The sequence below is a fragment of the Andrographis paniculata genome, unplaced genomic scaffold (genome assembly GCF_009805555.1).
Source record: "Andrographis paniculata isolate CXL003 unplaced genomic scaffold, ASM980555v1 Contig77END, whole genome shotgun sequence".
NCBI lineage: Eukaryota > Viridiplantae > Streptophyta > Magnoliopsida > Lamiales > Acanthaceae > Andrographis > Andrographis paniculata.
The window spans coordinates 4,050,961-4,071,083 of record NW_026137614.1 but is presented as its reverse complement, the minus strand read 5'-3'; the positions used below and the strand labels follow the sequence as shown (position 1 = coordinate 4,071,083).

General features: G+C 24.0%; 1 long non-coding RNA gene and 1 pseudogene across 1 annotated transcript; both read left to right on the top strand.

Annotated features, from left to right (window-relative positions):
* The first annotated feature begins 6,851 nt into the window (after positions 1–6,851).
* Positions 6,852–8,410, top strand: LOC127266713 (uncharacterized). The gene is made up of 2 exons (XR_007842214.1): positions 6,852–7,783; positions 8,003–8,410. It is a non-coding gene; the product is annotated as an uncharacterized LOC127266713 (long non-coding RNA).
* An 8,029-nt stretch (positions 8,411–16,439) lies between these two features.
* On the top strand, positions 16,440–19,728 carry LOC127239270 (uncharacterized; annotated as a pseudogene).
* Positions 19,729–20,123: the final 395 nt, after the last annotated feature.

Genomic DNA, 20,123 nt, shown 5'->3' with positions numbered 1-20,123 from the left:
TAAATAATACTCTCTCTATGATATAAAAAAATAATAATAATATTTTATGTGAATTTGACTTTCTTTTGTTTTTTTGTTATGTAATTTGTATGAATTATATTTTATTTTTTCTATCCATCTAAGTCAAATGCAATCATATTTTCGTCTATTTAATTTAAATACATCCATTTTTTTTAATACCTTTACACTTTATACAACATTATAAATCATATCAAAAATAAATAAATTTAAGGAAAAATTATTTTTTTATTATACTGCTACCTATAAAATAATAATATAGTAAAATTCACGTGAAAAAAGAACAAATAAATACATATGACTCGAATAAAAAATAATATTTTCTTCGTCCCAATACAATAGTCTTGTTTACCATTTGTTTTCGTCCCAAAACAATAATCTCATTTTCATAAATAATAATATCACCGTAAAATTATCATTACTTTTTCATTATTATTACACAATTGCCACTATTTTTACACTAATATACTCACAAGGGCAAAAAAGTCATTTATCCTTACTTTTTACCGACTATCAATATAATATCAATATTCTTTAAATCTCATACACAACAAGACTATACTTTTGGAATAATTGTAGTAATATTTATCAAAGTTAAGTGGATTATCTTTTGGTTGGGCAAACATACTAAAATTTTATTTTATTTAAAATCAAATTAATTAATTTTAATATCAATCATAACTTATTGTTGATTTCAAAAAAAAAAAAAAAATAATATATTTTTATTAAAACAATGAATATATTATAAAAAAATATTATTTTTATATTATTTACACAATTTTTCGTATCTCATATAAAAAATATCAAAACAAAGACGTTCAGGGGATGACCTGGTGATGATTCAGGATAGAATCGTATGGACCAATATATTATCAAAATACAATTTTATTTTGTTACTATAGTTTATAATTTTTTAGGTTTATGTTTTGATAATGTATTTTAACTATATATAAATTTTTTTATATACTAAATTTTGGATTGAAAATGATGTTGGATGAAAGAAAAATGTGTTTTACATAAAATTTTATGCTTATATGATAAAATAATTGAAATAAAATTTCAAACTAAATAGACTTAATATATATATATATATATATACAATCATACGAATTTACAAACTAAGATATCTCAATACAGAATTATAAAGTAAAAAGATAATAATAATGATAAAATAATTATATATTTTAATTAAATTAAAAATTAAAGATATTTTAATATAAATTTATAATTATTTTTATTAAAATTGAAAAAAAAAAAAATAGTATGACAAACCAAAACAGTAAAAAAATTTTTAAATTGGAACAAAAAAATAAAATACTCTCTCCGTCCTAATACAATAGTATTGTTTACAATTTTAGTCCGTCCTAAATAATAGTCATTTTTATTATAAAATTGTCACTACTTTTTACAATAATACACTCACAAAGACAAAAAAAATCTTTTACCCATACTTTTTACCGACTACTAATATAATATTAATATTTCTTAAATTTTCTTATTCAACCCAATTAATACTATATTTATAGGATAGAGGGATTATAATTTCAATAATATATACAAATATTGCAAATCACGTATCGTCACACTAGTTTATATATATAAACAAATAAAGCAATGGAAAGGCATATGAAGCAATCAGTATATATATATATATATATATATATAGCTGCAATAATTGTTGACTAATTAATCTTTACTGTGAATTAATTGAAAAGGACGAATCCATAATATGACAGACTTTCGTGCAATTATTGAACTAATTTGTTACACGCCCAATTAAAGAATATTCTATTATTAATTAAAGATAAAAAAATTTAAAAAAATAAAAATAAAAATAAAAATGTACATATTGATATTTATATATCAATAATATATTATACTAACTTCCAATTGGTCCCCAATGTCATTTTAATAAACATACAAATATATATATATATATATATATATTTATAGAGTACTTGAATATTATAGATGTTTTTGTTTACAAAGTTAAATTTTTTCAATATATAGTAAAACACTAATATAGAAAATTGGATCACATGTTTTTATTTTAAAAACCTTTTACAAAAATAGTAAGTTTGTTACTAGTGGGCCCCACCCACTCATATAAGAACGTGTTTGGTAACTTTATTATGAAATCTAAAATTAAAAAGACCAAAAATTTAATATCATAAATATCAATTTTGGTCTCATTCAAAAAAAAAATTATCAATTTTGGTCTCACTCAAATGAAAATTTTTAGTTCCAACATGGTTGACTGGGGCTGAACACGACCGTGTCGGATGACTCAGAAGGTGACTGGGCGTCTCATGCAGCCAACACGGTCGTGTTGATTACCCTGCACTTCTAAACACCGTGTTCCTACCCGTACCCGTGTTCTGAACACAACCATGTTCATGTCAACCATATTTTAGGCCATGTTCCTGCTCATATTCTCAACATAGTCATGTTTTAGGCCATATTCACGACCATGTTTTCAATATAATTATATCGTAGGTCATATTTATTATTATTCACTTTTTGGTTAAAATTATTTGAGATATATATATTTATAATTCAACAAAACTATTTTTTACATTTATTTCATAATATAAAAAATAATCAATTTTTAATATTTTTAAAATATATAAAAATAATAATATATTAATATATATTTTTAATAATATTCATTTCATCCCATTTTCTATGTTCACGTTATCATTATATCAAAACAATTGATATATTAGAATACTATTTCTTTTTTAAAAAAATAATTTGTAAATGGTAAAGATATCTTTAATATTTGATAATTACTACCATTATTAAAAAAGAATAAAATATTTTCTTTTGAAACTTTTTCTAAAATGATTTTATGTTAATATAAACAAATAAATTATTTGTATAATATTAAATTTTATTTTTTACAAATTGATATTTGTATTATATATTCAATTGAAATATAAATTTTAAAATATTTAAATATATTTTAAATTTCTTTTGATTATATATTAATTTTAATTTAAAAAATAGTAACAATACTATTCACCTAAAAAAATCAATAAAATAATATCATAATTCACTATCATTAATTTATTAAATTTTATTTATTTAAAATAATAAATCACTAATTAAACATAATTCACTATCATTAATTTGGGACGGAAATGTATAAAAAACAAAAATTTAATGGATATTTTTGTAAAACTAAATTAATACTCCCTCCAACATCTAAGACTATATCCATTTAATCGATTACGAATTTCTTAAAAAATGAGTAAAAATTGAATTTTTTTTTCTATTGTAAAAAAGTTGAAAAAAATAATACTACATTTTTTTAAAAAAACAAAAATTACTTTTCCGTTCCACTCACATTTTTTATTTTTGTTTGTTCCACATATTATATCATTTTTCTAAAAAAAATATATATTTCATTTTATCATATTTTAAAATTTAAAATTTTTTTATTTTTATTAAACTAATATATTTTTAGTTATTTACTAATTTTTTTAAATTTTCGTATCTACAGTAATGATACGATATCAAAGACAGAAAAAAAATTGAAAAAAATTCCAATAAAAAGAGTGTGTTTCTTTTGATTAGTTTAAAAAAATTAATTTAAATTTGATATTAAAATAATATTTGATGAGATATTTATAAAATATATATATATATATATATTTATTTGGGAAACTCATAGACCAAATAGTAAAAAAATTGAAATTTTGGGTAAATAAACAAATCTCTTTGTTGTGTTCCCAAACCTCCCGAGAAAAGCGGGGCCCACTTCAACTAATTACGTCTCTTCCCTAACAAACTCTCACACTTCTTACCTCAAAGCTACAATAATCTCATTCCTTTCATTTCCATACACTTCATCCATTTGTTCTTTTAATACATTACAATATTTTTAATAAATTAATAATTATTATACTCCTTTTTTTTTTTGTCCCAGTATATATTTATTTATTTATTTTTAATAAAATTTAAAAAATAATAATATTTTATTTAAAATATAAGGACAAACTTGTTCTTATTTTTGGTAAATAAGATAATAATGTGATAGTAAAATAAGAGTATTTATGTAAAATAACGAAGTAATAATTACTAAAAAAAATATATATTCCACCGTCTCATATCTATTTATCCATTTATTTTTTGTACGAAGTTTTAAAAATATTAGTATTATATTAAAATATAGTATAAATAAAGTAGAAAAGACTAAAATAACCTTATTAGTATTGTGTGATATAAAAGTAATGACATTTATGTAATATATTGTAAGTTGAAGGAGTATTTCTACTACTTAGACAGATCAAAATAGAAAAATAAATAGATTGTTAAGAAACGAAAAAAATATATATGTTAACATGGGACAAACGGAAATAGAATTTGTATATGTTAAGGCGGGACAATGAGAATATTTTTTAATAAGTTATTTTAAAAAATACTTCATATGTCCGGCAAATTAATGTAAATTTATTTGGACACGAAAATTAAAAACTAATATTCCCTCCGTCCCGCATTAACATATACTGTATATTTTTTTTATTTTCGTATGTTTCACCTTAAGGTATATATTTTTATAATAATTATAACTCCACCATTTTATATAAATACCTCTATTTTACCTTAACATAATTATTTATTAATATAATTATTTTTACACAACTTTAACTATTCACTTTAATTGAAATATTATTATTTTTTAAATTCTGCACCAAAAGTAAATGTAAGCAGAACGGATGAAGTAGTATTTTAATATTAAAATGACATAAACAAAAATGTAAATTAAGGGTATTATGAGAAATTTATTAAAAAAATGTATAACAATATAATGGGGTAAATTGAAAAAAAAAAAAAAGAAAAGTGACAAATTAATTATTATTTATTAAAATATCAATTATAAAATTATAAGTAGATAAAATTATTTAGCTGACAAAAAAAAAATAGTGATATAATTTTTAACAGATGGATGAAGTAATACTTCATTCAAATAATTATTAATTGAAAAATGATAAAGATAAAATTGTAGTTATGATATATTTAAAAATTTAATTAGTAATTAATTAAGGATGATGAAGAAATAATGTAATAAAGATAGTGATAATTGTAGTAAATAAGTGATGAATGAGGGATAATAATTAAATATTAACATTTTGATTTTGCCAATATTAGTAATGAACTAAATTAATAGACCGACAAAAGAAATACGAGTAAATTTGACGGAGGGAGAAAATATTTTATATTGAACATCAACTTTTTATGAAAAAATTAAAATATATTGACTTCGTCTGGTATATCATGTAGATTTGGTTATAGTTGGAAAGATACTGTATATTGAAAATTTTATGTCATACCCATGATACCGTATACCATACAATAAATACTGCTATAAAAGAACATTATACTGATACCGTACTAAATCATTTAGTATACCGTAAACGGTATAACGACGATTTTATGGTATAAATTTTTTCATATCAATTATGTACTGATATTTCAACATACCTTATTGATTTTTTGGTATCCATATATCATACCGAAAATTAATATATCAAAATTAATCATATACCGAAAAATTATTGATATACCAAAAAAACAAAAATAACTAAGAATGATCATAATTAAAAATAATATTAATATAAATATAATAATTTTATTTACTTTTGTAAATAATTAATTTTTAAACAAATTAGTATTTTATATACACACATTAACACAAGCATATATATATATCCTCCGTTCACTTTAAAAAAAAATAATTCAACAAAAAATAGCAAAATACAACAATAATATAATAAAAATTGGCTCTGTTCACGCACACGTTTTTAAGATGAATAAAATTTGTAATGTGTGGTATAAAGAATTGTATCATAAATATAAAATATATTATTTTAAATTAAATATTTGACTTTTTATTTTTTGTAAGTAGTATTTGAATTTTTTTTTTTTACTTTTTGAATTTTTTTAAAAAAAGAAGTTTATATTGTTTATTAGTGTGTCAGTCCTTTAACAAAGTATCAATTTCTCTCTCCAGTCATTCTACTTAACGTTAAAAATATTATTATATTTATATAATATTTTATACCTATGTTATTATATTTGTATTATAAAAAAATTAATAAAGGTATTTTCAATTTTTTTTCTTTTAATTTGTGCTTTGTAGAAACATAATATTAATATTTAAAATTTAACATCCAAAAAATAAATAAATTTATGATTAGAGGACGTAATGAATATTACTTTTAGGAAATTGCAATTACAAAATCGTATTGAAAAAATAAAGTGAATATATAAATTATTAAAATAGTGTGGTCCACAATTTTTTTATTTATTTAGAGTTTTTTTTTTACCCAAATTTTCTCAAAATTTATTATTTGAATTTTGTATTTCTCTAAAAGATATATATACATTTTTTTCTTTTACAAAATATCATATCAAACATTATTTTAATATTAAACGCAAACAAATTTTTTTCAAATTCAACCCAAAAACACTCTAAAAAAAAATTATACAAAAAATAAAATAAATGATAATATTAAAATTAGAGTATGTTTCTTTTGATATAGTTTGCAAATTTTGGTTTAAATTTGCTATTAAAATAATGTAAAAGGAATGTTTTTGTTTAAACTTTGAAATTTGAGATTAAAGAAACAAAGAACGATTATTATTACTTATATATTGGAAAAAAAGGGGCCTCACTATTAAAAAAAAATAATAATAAATAAATAAATAAAAAAAAATGGGAAAAAAAAAAAGAAAAAAAGAAGGAGAACAATCCACGCAAGCTGTCCTCAAATCCCTCTATATATATCTTAGATTATTAGTGTTATAAACTACTCTTTGCTTCCTATCCTCCCCTCCTCCCCTCCTCCTTTTCCTCCTTTTTTTTTTTTTTTTTTTTTTTTTCATTTCACCAACCCTGCTTCCCAAGATTCAAAATAATACAGTAATAAAATTATAACGGTTTGAACCGGCGGTTCACAGGTTGGCAAAATTACAAATCGAAATCGGATGATATTTCGGTTTCGATTTGTGTCCGATTTTGGCTCAAACCGTAATCGCCGGTTCGAAAAGTAACTATTGTATAGTTAGCGAGTCGACTCCCTCCGTCTATATATATATATATATATATATAGCTACAAACCCCTTTTTTTCGTCTAGATTCAAATCCAACTCCTAAATTATTCTATCTCCCTCCTCCGACGCCCACGAAGCATATTCGGTCGTATTTTTGCTAACCGTATAGCATGGTATCCTGCTGTTGTCGGAGCGGTTAGGGGGCTGTATGCCGAAATCGACGACGGCGCATTCCAAATCCACAGCCCCTTTTGATAGTCGTCGTTGCTCCGTCTTCATAATCCCCACAATCATCTTTTTCTACACACATTGGATACATCGTTTCAGCGCCTTGAATCCGCTGGCACCTTTCGATTCCGCCGTCCATAATTTCCTGTCGGAACCGTCGCGGCACAGAGGACTGGAATTTCCGAGATCGAGAGTATTCCGATCGCTTTGGACGTAAATTTCTTCGATGGCAGCGGCGGCAAATTCCGCGAAGCAGAGTGGTGAATATGTCTCTGTATTTTTGGCTTCGGAGATGATAAAAGAGCTTCCGCCTTGGCGTTGCGGACATTGCATTCGCTCAGAGTGTTTGGATAAATGGTTATCGACTCAGTCGATTTGCCCACTGGGTCGTACATCGCTTCGAGTTAATTCATCGGTACGACTTGCCTTACATCGTATCGCATCGGCTTCTAGAAAACTCTAGTTAGTTTGATTGGAGGTAAGCTTATATTATACTGCTAAAACTAAGAATTTTTTTTATTATATAATTATCCGGACAAAAAGAGTAATGGTTAAGTGTGATATTTTATATAAAAAAATAGAAATTAAAATGATATTTTAATAGAAAAAATTGAAAATTGAAATAAAGTAAAATAAAATAAGTGAATGTTATTTTGAAAATTACAGTTAAAAATTTCTCGTTGGCTATATAATGTAGGTTGTATCATCAATCAAAATCGGCTTGAATCGAAGAGTTTTCTAGAAGCCAATCCGATCCGAGGTGGGTCATATCGGTGAGTCAACTTCAAGTGATGTACGACATAGTGGACAAATCGACCAAGTCGATAGCCATATGTCCATACACTCCGAGTGAAAGTAGTGTCCGCAAGGTCAAAGCGAAAGCACTTTTATTCTCTCTGTAGCCAAAAATACACCGAGACATATACAACACTAAGCTTCATGGAATTCGCCGTCGTCGGCGGAGAGGTTTTCATACAAAATGGTCGGTAAATTCTCGATGCCGGTGAGGTCTAGTCCCCTTTGTTGCGACGGTTCCGGCGGGAAATAATGGACGACGGAATCAAAAGGTGCCAGCGGATTTGAAGCGCTGAAATGACGTATCTAACACGTGTAGAAGAAGATAATTGCGGCGATTATGAAGACGGAGCAGATGATGCCGATGTAAAGGAGCACTTGGATGTGGATTTGGAATACACTGTCCTCGATTTCGGCGTATGGCCCCCTAATTGCTTCGGCAATGACGGCGATCCCATGCTTTACGGTTAGTTATAATACCATAGAGATAGAGGAAAGAATAATTTAAGAATTGAATTTGAATTTAGATCGAAAAATGTGTTTGTAACTATATGTATAGACCGAGGGAGTATTACTCCGCAAAGCTAGTATATATACCAAATTTATTCTTTTTTTTTTTTTTTTAGTTCATTCACTAAATTTATTCTATTAATAATTTTGACAAAGTCAATAAATTAATATTTAATTAACACTTATTTACAACAAATACTATTAATTTTATTACATTTTTTCTTTTTATTTTACTTTTTAACTAAATTTTTAAAAATACCTCAAACTACAATCACTTTTTTCAATAAAATATATTTTTTTTAATTCTCATGCCAGGTCAATGAACTAATTTTAATGAACGGAAGAGTATATATAATATATATATAGGTGTGTTTGTTGTAAACAAACATATGGATATAGTTCTCATCTCATCAAATGGATTTTTATTTTACCAATCAATATATAAATATATAAATATGAAATATGATCAATATTAATATAATCTATCAATAAAAATGGAACACAAACAATCAATAAAACCGAAAAAAATGTAAAAACATGTTTGTAGCTATATATATATATATATATATATATATAGAAGGAGTCGATCCGCTAAGTATACAATAATTATATTTTACGAATTAAATACGTACAAAAAATAAACAAATATTTATACATTAGAAGTAATAATATTGATAAATATAATATATACTATCTTCATCCGGCTTCGAGGATTTTATTTCCTTTTTGCGTGTTAATATTTGAATATTAATTATTATATCAAAACGTAATATAAATTTAAAAAAATTGCAAAAAAAGTTCTAGTGTTTTACCATACTAATAGAATGATATTTGTAAAAAAAAATCATACAAATATAAATATATTTTAAATATTAAATACAACGACATAAGTAAATGTGACCCTTAGAAACCAACGGAGAGAATATATAATATGTATATTGATTGAGACGGGCCAATTAGAAGTAATAATATTGATAGATATAATATATGGTTGTCCAATTATATTTTTTTACTTAATTTTCAATATATATTATATATATTTCATAATTTTAAAATATTTAATATATAATATTATTTTTTATATTAATGTCACCTAATCTTAAGATGGCAAGTTCATTCGGACACACTTCTCGGACACGTGAACCCTTTTCTATCATAGTTAGATTAAATTGACAAAAACATTTGAATATATAATTTAAATATAAATAATTTTAAAATAAAACACTGAAGAAAAATGAAAAATAAATTTTACTCCCAAATATGCAATAAAGTTAGACGAAGAGGAGGAAAATTGAAAATGACAATGCATCAAAAAATAAAATAAATTATATTAAATAGAAGAAAAAGAAAAAAAAATTATCTTGTGTATCTATTTATTTTAGAAGAAATTGAAAGAATGAATGTGTTCTTTTGTGGTTTGATTTTTGGGTCTGAAATTTTAAATGGTAAAAAGTTGAATTTGAATAGTTGTTTATGTGATATAAATAGGTATTGTTTTGATATTTTAAATATAAAATTAATTTTTAGTATAATATAAAAAAATAAAAATTAATTTTTTAATTTGATATATTTAAAAGAAAAAGGAATTGTTGAGTAAAAATATATGAAAAACTCAGGCAATAAGGTATATATTAGCTGTCAATTTTGTGTATTTATAATTTTAATTTTTAATTGTATCACACAACAATTAAAAGAACACTCATTATGTTTAGAAGTTTTGAATAAAGCCAGCAATACATATCCACACTGATAGTTATAGTCAAATATTATTTCTATTATAAATTATTTAAAATCAATTATAAATTGTTCTAATTTTTTCTACTATAAGACATAACGGGTGTGTTTGTTTGGGGGTTTGGATTTTGGATTGGGATTTGAATAGTAAAAATTTTGAATTTGAATAGTTGTATGATGTGATATAAATAGGGTTTGATGTGATGTTTTGAATGTAAAATTGATTTTTAGTATAATATAAAAAATGAAAATAAGTGTTTGATTTGATGTTTTTGGGGGGAAAAAATTGGATGAATAGTGGAAATCCTCCAAAATCCTTCAAACAAACACACCCGTTATCTTTTTCTATTAAAATAATATAAATGCAATATAAAGTACTCCATTCGTTCCGGAACAAGGATCGCATTTGTTTTTTGCACGTAAATTTTTTAATATTAGTATTATAATGGATTGTAGTAAAAATGACGAAAATACCCCTATAATATTGTGTAATATAAAAGTAATAACATTTATGTAATATAGTGTAAGTTGGAAGGGTATTTATTATGTTAAGTAGGTAGTACAATTACTAAATTATGAAATAGTAACATTGTTTTGGGACGGACGAAAATAGAAAATGACAACCTTTCAATGGGATGGAGGGAGTAATATACAATATAGTCATGCACAATATATTATATAGGGATAAACAAAAACATAATATATACATATATTGACAACATATAATAAAAAAAAAAGTCATATAAATACAAATAATATACTACTTCCGTCCGGCTTTAAGGGTCTCGTTTGCTTTTTGTCATTCACTTTTTGTGTGTTGATATTTGAATATTAATTATTATGTGAAAACGTAATACAAATTAAAGAAAAATGATAAAAATACTTTTATTAGTGTCTTATTGTACTATTATAATGATATTTGTCTAAAAAATTATACAAATATAAGGATAATTTTAATGTTAAGTACAATAACGCAAAAGGTAAATAAGACTCTTAGAGTCGAACAGAGGGAATATATTCTATTAAATAAAAGCATGTAGTTGTATGGTCTTTGAATATAAATTGTGATGAAATTAATTATAGATTGTGTTCTTTTACTATGATATGTTTTATCCGATCTATTTTAACATAATATAAATACAACGGATGAACAAAAAACATATATAACAATAAAAGAAAACACATTCTATAATTGACTCATTTAACACAGCATGTCCGGACTTATATCATTTGTCCCAAATTAGAAACAAGCGGACTTAACAAATTAAAAGATACTTCATTCGTCCTATGAGAAAATATTTTAGTTTTCAGCCCAAGATTAATTAATTGCTTTAATAAAAAAATATTATATTTTTTGTATTTTTTTTTTCAAACAAACTAATTTATAGAAACTATTAATTTGTTTGAAGATTTGGATTTTGAGTTGGGATTTAAACAATACTATCTCCGTACAGCCACAAAGTATATAATAATTTTTTTTTGTTGATCTTTGAATATTAATTATTATATCAAAATATAGTACAAATAAAGAGAAAATGATAAAAATACATTTATTAGTCTCTTATAATATAAATATAATCATATTTTTGGAGTAACTACACAAATATAATGGTATTTTTAATATTAAATACAATAGTGCAAAAATATATGTTTACTTCTTGGAAGGAGGTAGTAAAAATTTTAAATTGAAATAGTTGTATGATGTAATATAAAATGAATGTTGATGTGATATTTTGAATGTAAGATTGATTTTTAAAATAATATAAAAAATAAAAATTAGATGTTTCATTGATGTATTTGGAGAATTTTTTTTGAATGAACAGTGAAGTTTTTGCAAAATCCTTCAAACAAAACACACCATCAATATTTTTTGTTCAAAGTAGCAATTTTATTTTTTTAAAAAAATATTTTCAAAAGATCTATTTATTTATATAGCACAATTTTGATTGTTATCTATTTATCTATATTTTAGAATACTATTATTAGTAAAAAAAATTATTATCAACAATTATTATTGTGCTATTATTATTGTTGTTGTTGTTACATTGTCATTTAATTACTACCATTATGTTATTTGTAATTGGTAAAAATAATATATAAAGTATATTTAATATAATGATTAATTTTTTAAAAAATTAATAATATTATTAACTATAGATATAATAATAGTATAAGATTTATAATTAAACAATGCCAAACAATTCAATAATTCATGAGATCATATTTTTAGGAAATTATTAGTAAGGAGAATGAATTTCATTTATTATGGTGCTAATATCATCTCAAATATAATTGAACACCATTTAAATATAAATGGAATTTATTTAATATATTTAATGAAGAAACTTATGCAAAGCTAGTTGTCAACCTTAGCCCACATTATTAACTAGTATGGACTGAATTTAATTTTCTTTCTTTTTTTTTTTTTTTTTTAAAAAAAAAAAAAAAAAAAACAAAAACAAAACACATTGCTTCATCAAAATAAATATTCCTTTCATCTCAAAATAATAGTTCTATTTTGCTATTTTTGTTCATTTCAAATCAATAGTTTCATTTTCATTTTTAGTAACTATCTTTCCATTTTTTTTACAAAATTATCATTATTTTTTCACAATAATTACATAAAGTAGGGTATTTTGGTATTTTAAAAATACTTTTACACCAACTATCAATATAATACTATTATTTTTTAATTCTCATGTCATTCTAAATGTCTTTATTGTTTTGGGACATAAAGAGTAATATTTTATTGAACAGTGGAAATGTGTAAGAGATTTTGACGTTTTTGTATCTTAACTTTATGTATAAATTAATTGTATATACAATGATATATTTATAATTTATGTACAAATTAACAATATTTTGATATTAGTGTATGATTATTTTTACTAAAATAGAAAATAAATACTTTTTGAATGAAAGAAAAATGATAAAAAAATACTTTAAGTTGGAATAGAGATTATATATGAAAACAAAATTACATTATTATTTTATTTTTTATATAAAATTAGTGTATGTTAATATAAATGAGAAAATACAATTTTTATTTATTTGTATTATATAATTTATTTTATATATAAATTGATATTTATATTTTATTAATATATAATTTTGTAAATATATATTTAATTTTTTTTAATCATATATTAATTTTTATATTAAAATTAACAATAACGCTAGTTTGCTGGTATTAGGTTCGATCGAGATTTATCCAGTACACACTTTCGAATAGCAGGTGCGATTTCCCACCGTTATAAAAAATAATAATAATATCATAATCCACCTTTTATTTATTAAATTCTATTATTTTTATTTTCAAATATATAATCACCAATTAAACATATGGTATTATAGTTTGGGATTAAAATATAAAAAATAAAAATTTATTTAATATTTTTATAAAAATAAATAAATAAATAAATAATAATACTAATTTAGATGAAAATTCCAACCAAAGTACTGTACAACTTTATCGATGGTGGGTGGTTGCGAGTGACGAGGGGTGTGGTCCACTCATCCATTTAGGGAGGTGACGTGCTTTAAATTTAGCTTTCCCAAAATAGAAAATAGTTCCAAAGGCTGACTCTGGTGTATCAGTTAGTTTGAATTTTAGATTTTAGCCGTAAATAATACTCCCCCGTCCATATACCACGTCCACGTTGCCGTTTCTATCCGTCCTACGTATCATGTCATTTTTTTTTGAAAAATAATTACACACTTTAATCGCATTTTAAAATTTTAAAATTTATTTTTTAATTTTAATTAAACTAATTAGTTATTTTAATCTTAATTTATAATTATTTATATTATAAAATAATTATTTTTACTAATACATTCTTAATTATCTACTAATTACACCCTTCCTAAAATACCGTGTCTACAGTGTAGCAGACAATATCTGGGACGGGGGAGTAATAATAAAAAAATTAAAGTTAAATAATTAATTTAGTTTAATATAAATAAATATTATTATAATTTTAATAATTTAAATTTACAATTTAACATAATATAAAATTAATAAAAATATTGATTTGATATAGTACTTTTTTTAGAAAAAATACTTTTTTTAGAAAAAATACTTTTTTTATTCCATAAAATTAAATATTTGAACTCGACACAAAAACTAAAAAAAAAATAACTTATTGAAAAAGTACAAAAATAATTGAAGATATTTTTGTTAAATTATTTAATAATAAAAATAAATGGAAAAATAATTTAATAAATTTAGTGATATTTATTTAAAAAAAAATAAAATTCTCAAGAATAATATATATTTTTTTATTTTGCCAAATTTAACAATAGAGTAAACTTAACAGATACTCTTTCGTCTCAAAACAATAGAAACATTTGAGATGGAGACTAGAATTAAGGAAAAATAGTATTATATTGATAGTAAGTGTAAAAGTAATTATTGTTAAAAGGTTGGAATAATTTTTTAAAAAGTAAGAATTAGTTGACTATTATTTTTGAACGAAAAAAATACGGTAAAAAAAGAATAAATTTGACCAAAAATAGTAAATAATAAAAATACTGGGGAAATTACGACGAAACACGCCAAATATTTGATAGAATTTTCTCTATTCCCACAATAATTATTTACAAAAATAAAAAAAGTAATATATCCGATCAAAAATAATAATAAGATAATATATATATATATATATATCTCAATATTACTATTAATTTAATTCTTCCATTGGTCCCCATTTCTCATTTAATATACATACAAAAGATCACAAAATACTTTTTTATATCATTTATTACTAATTATTTAAATCAAATAACTGCAGGTGGACCCCACCTGAAGTGTAATTTTGTAAATTTGTTGTTTAACAAGTAAAATATGTGGGTCTCAATAATAATAATAATAATAATAAGAGCAAAAATCATTTTTTTGTTCAATTCAATATCATAATTATCAATTTTGGTCTCATAAAAAATTATCAATTTTGGTCTCACTCAAATAAAAATTATCAATTTTAGTCCCAAATCGGTTGACTGAGACTGAACACGACCGTGTTGAATGACTCAGAAGGTGACTGGGCGTCCTAGGCAACCAACACGACCGTGTTGGTCTTAACACGGCCGTGTTGATTACCTGCATTTCTGAACACGGCCGTGTTCCTGTCCGTGTTCCTGGCAGTGTTCTGAACACAGCCATATTCCTGTCGTGTTCCTGCCTATGTTCTCAACACAGGTCATGTTCTAGGCCATGTTCCTGCTCATGTTCTCAACACAACCATGTTCACGACCATGTTTTCAATATAATCATATTGTACGTCATATTTTTTATTATTTTCACTTTTTGATTAAAATTATTTGTTATAAATATATATATTTATAATTCAACAAAAATATTTTTTTATAATTATTTCATAATATAAAAAATAATCAATTTTTAATATTTTAAAAATATATAAAAACAATAATATATTAATATATATTTTTAAAATTTATAGTAAAAATTTTAAAATATTACTTTAAAATAATTATTTTTATAAATTATAAATTAAATTTATTATTCAAAATAATATTTTAAAATAAATTTCCTCCATCTCACGTTGGATGTTTTGGGTCACAATAACACAAATAAATTTATGATAAATATAATTAATAGATAATTAAAAATGTAGTAGTGAAAATAATTATCATATAATATAAATAATTATAAATTAAGATTAAGACAACTAATTAAAATTAAAAAAAATTAAATTAAAAAATAGTGTGTAATTATTTAAAAAAAAAAAAGAAAGTGACATGAATTGTGTGACAGACAGAAATTGCAATGAATAAATAGTAAGCGGGAAGGAGGGAATATTATTAAAAATATATATTAATATATTATTGTTTTTATATATTTTTAAAATATTAAAAATTGATTATTTTTTATATTATGAAATAATTGAAAAAATATTTTTGTTGAATTATAAATGTATATATTTATATCAAATAATTTTAACCAAAAAGTGAAAATAATAATAAATATGATCTACAATATTATTATATTGAAAACATAGTCGTGAACATGGTTTAGAACGTGGCTGCGTTGAGAACGTGAGCAGGAACATGGCCCAGAACATGGTTGTGTTGAGAACATGGACAGGAATCCGGCTGTGTTCAGAACACAGCCGGGAACACGGGCAGGAATACGGCCGTGTTGGCTGCCTAGGACGCCCAGTCACCTTCTGAGTCATTCAACACAGGCGTGTTCAAGCTAACACGGCCTTGTTCAGTTTCAGTCAACCGATTTTAGACTAAAATTGATAAATTTTTATTTGAGTGGGACCAAAATTGATAATTTTTTGAATGTGACTAAAATTGATAATTATGATATTGAATGAGAACATAAATGATTTTTACTCAATAGAAGATGAGAGACAAGAGTATAAATGTATGAAAATAAAATTAGAATGTGTTTGTTTGAATGATTTGATTTAATTCTTATTATTTATACAAAAAGAAATTAAAATATCAAATTAAACATTTATTTTTTATATTATATCAAAAATTAATTTTATATTTAAAATATTAAATAAATTTTTAATAGTACATAAAAAACTATTCGAATTTAAAATTTTATAATATAAATCACAACCCCATCGTTATAAGAATAATATAATTTTGCTTATAAATAAGACATTTGTATTCAATAGAGAGATAATAAACCAGTGGTTAAATAAATTTACACTGAGTTGAGACATATCGTATATTGTTTGACATAACACAATATTATTATATATAATAAATTGTATATATTAATATAATATAAATAAAACACATGAATTCACAACATATGTTACAGTTACGTACAATAAGACACAATAATTAATTTTAACACATAATATTTTACACGGCATTAATTTAATAAAAATAATAATACACTTCTATCTATTTATTCCTCACTCTCTTTCTCTTTCTATCTCTTATCTCTCTCTAAATTACAAACACACGCGCACACATACATTTATATACATATACTTTATTACATATCTATATATATATATATTCTATTATTACAATATCTTATATTATATTTTTTTCGTCTGTCTCGTCTCTGAGAGTTAAATTGACATTTTGTATAATTATACTTAACATTAAAATTATTTTTATATTTATATATTTTTTTACAAATATTATTTTATTAATATTATAAAACAAAATATTTTTATCATTTTCTTTTAATTTATATTCTATTTTAATATAATAATTAATACTTAAAAGATTAATATTAAAAAAAAGTAAGTATATCGCTAGGACCGATAAAAATAATACTTCCTCCGTCCACATACTAACATCCTATTTCTTATTTGGAATGTCCAACAATTATTGTCCTTTTTCTATTTTTATACACAAAATTTACTCTTTTACCATTTATTTAGTCTTTCATTTTCTATACACAAGATTAAGGACAAATTTGTCATTTTATAACAAAAATCTTAATTGTCTAAAAATTTGTGTAAATATAGAACATTAGTAAATGAAACGGAGGGAATATATATTATTACATTACACAATTTCAATTTTTTATAATTTTTAAAATGTCTATAAATATAGATCCCTCCCTCCTCCACAACCCCACTCACAATTCAATCCTTCTTCAAACTCGTTTTTCCTTTTTCTTTCTTCATCGTCATTTCTCATCTTCCTCCCCTGCCCCGCGCTGGTCGTGAAATATTGTATTTGTATTGTATTTATTTTTATTTTTAATTTTTTTCACCTTTTCTTCCCCTTTTTTTTTTTTTTTTTAATTTCTTTTCTTTTTGTAACTATGAATATATATATATATAGCTATAAACACGTATTTTTCATGTAAATTCAAATCCAATTTCTAAATTATTCTTTCCAGCACTTCCGACACCTGCCTAAAAATCGTATTATATTATCGCTACGGTACGCCGATATTGTCGTCGTCTTCCCCGTCCTCATAACCTTCCGGAATCATCTTCATCTACACGCATTGGATACATCGTTTCAGCGCGTCAAATACGCGGGCACCTTTCGATTCTGCTGTCCGTCATTTCCCGCCGAACCGTCGCGGCGCAGAGGATGGACCTCGCCGAGATCGAGAATATGCCGATCGCTTTGTGCGAAAACCTCTCCCCGGCGGCGGAAAATTTCACGAAGCAGAGTGCCGTATATGTCTTAGAATATTTACGTGTACGGAGAGGGTAAAAGTGCTTCTGACTTGGCCTTGCAAACTTTGCATTAAACTCAGAGTTTTTGGATAAGTGGTTAACGACTCAGTCGAATTGCCCGCTATGTCGTTCAGCGCTCCGAGTTGACTCACCGGTAAAAAAAAATTTTAACTGTAATTTTCAAAATAACATTCATATTATTAAATGTAATTTATATTGTATTTTTCTTAATTTTGTGTTGAAATTATGGGTGCAGCTGAGCTGGATCGCTTGGTTGAAGAACAATTTGAGTTTCATCATATGTGGTAACTAATTAACCTTTATTTGCTTCTGTTGGTTAAAATTATCAAGATATAATAAATAGAAAAAATTAATAATTCAGTAAACTTGTTGAAAAGAAATTAGTTACAAATTACTTGGTTTTTATTTATTTTTTTCAATTTTTTAGGGTGTGATCTCATTTTCTTTGATAAGGAATAAATTATTTATTTTACAAAATATTACGTATAATACTGGTATTTAAATGATATTAATACAAAGAGAACACACTACAACACATCCAATTATTTTTATAAATATTAATTAAAAAAAATTAGAGGTTTTTGTGTGCAAATGTGCATTTTTTTTTTTTTTTTTTTGGATTACTTCTGTGTTTAAAGTATTTTTGAAGTGAAATTCTCTATCAATCAGGATTATTTATGCCATAATATTTCGGCCTAGAAACAAAAAAAAAAAAAAAAAAAAGTAGTATTTTAATATAAAACTCGATTGGGTAAAAAAATTAAGTTAAGGTATTATAAAAATTTAATGAAAGTATCAATAAGAAAAATAGCATAGCAGGGAGAAAAATTAGCAATAAATTGATTATTATTAGTTAAAATATTAATAATAAAATCATAATTGGATAAAATTGTTATTATATATAAATTAGAAAAAATATATATAATTATTCCGACAGATAGAGTAATTGTTAAATGTGATATTTTTATATAAAAAATAGAAATTAAAATGATATTTTCGAAAATTTAAACAAAGTAAAATTAAATAAATTAGTAAATGTTATTTTAAAAATTATAGCTAAAAATTTCTCGGCTTTGGCAGTCATACCGGTGAGTCAACTGAGAGAGCTGCACGACCCAACAGGCAACTCGACTGATTTATTAACCACTTGTCCAAACACTCTAAGTTAATGCAATGTTTGCAAGGCAAAGGCCGAAGCACTTTTACCTTCTCTGTAGCCGAAAATACTCCGAGACATATACAACATTCTGCTTCATGGAATTTGCCGCCGCCGGGAGAGAGGTTTCCGTACAATACGACAGGCATATACTTGATATCTGCGAGTTCGAGTCCTCTGCGCCGCGATCGTTCCGGCGGGAAATAATGGACCGAAATCTAAAGGTGCCAGCGGTTGTGGAGATTATGAAGACGGAGCAGACGGCGACGATGAAAAGGACTAGTATGTTGTTAGTTTGGAATACATTGTCGTCGATATCGGCAGGGGCGGATCTATACGGGGGCTAGGGGGTTTAGGGTCAAACCCCAGTCCTCAAAATATATGTATTTTTTAGTGTAAATAATAGTAAAATATATATTTTTTTAGTAATTTGCTCCTCATATTTTTTTTATTTAATAATGTAAAAA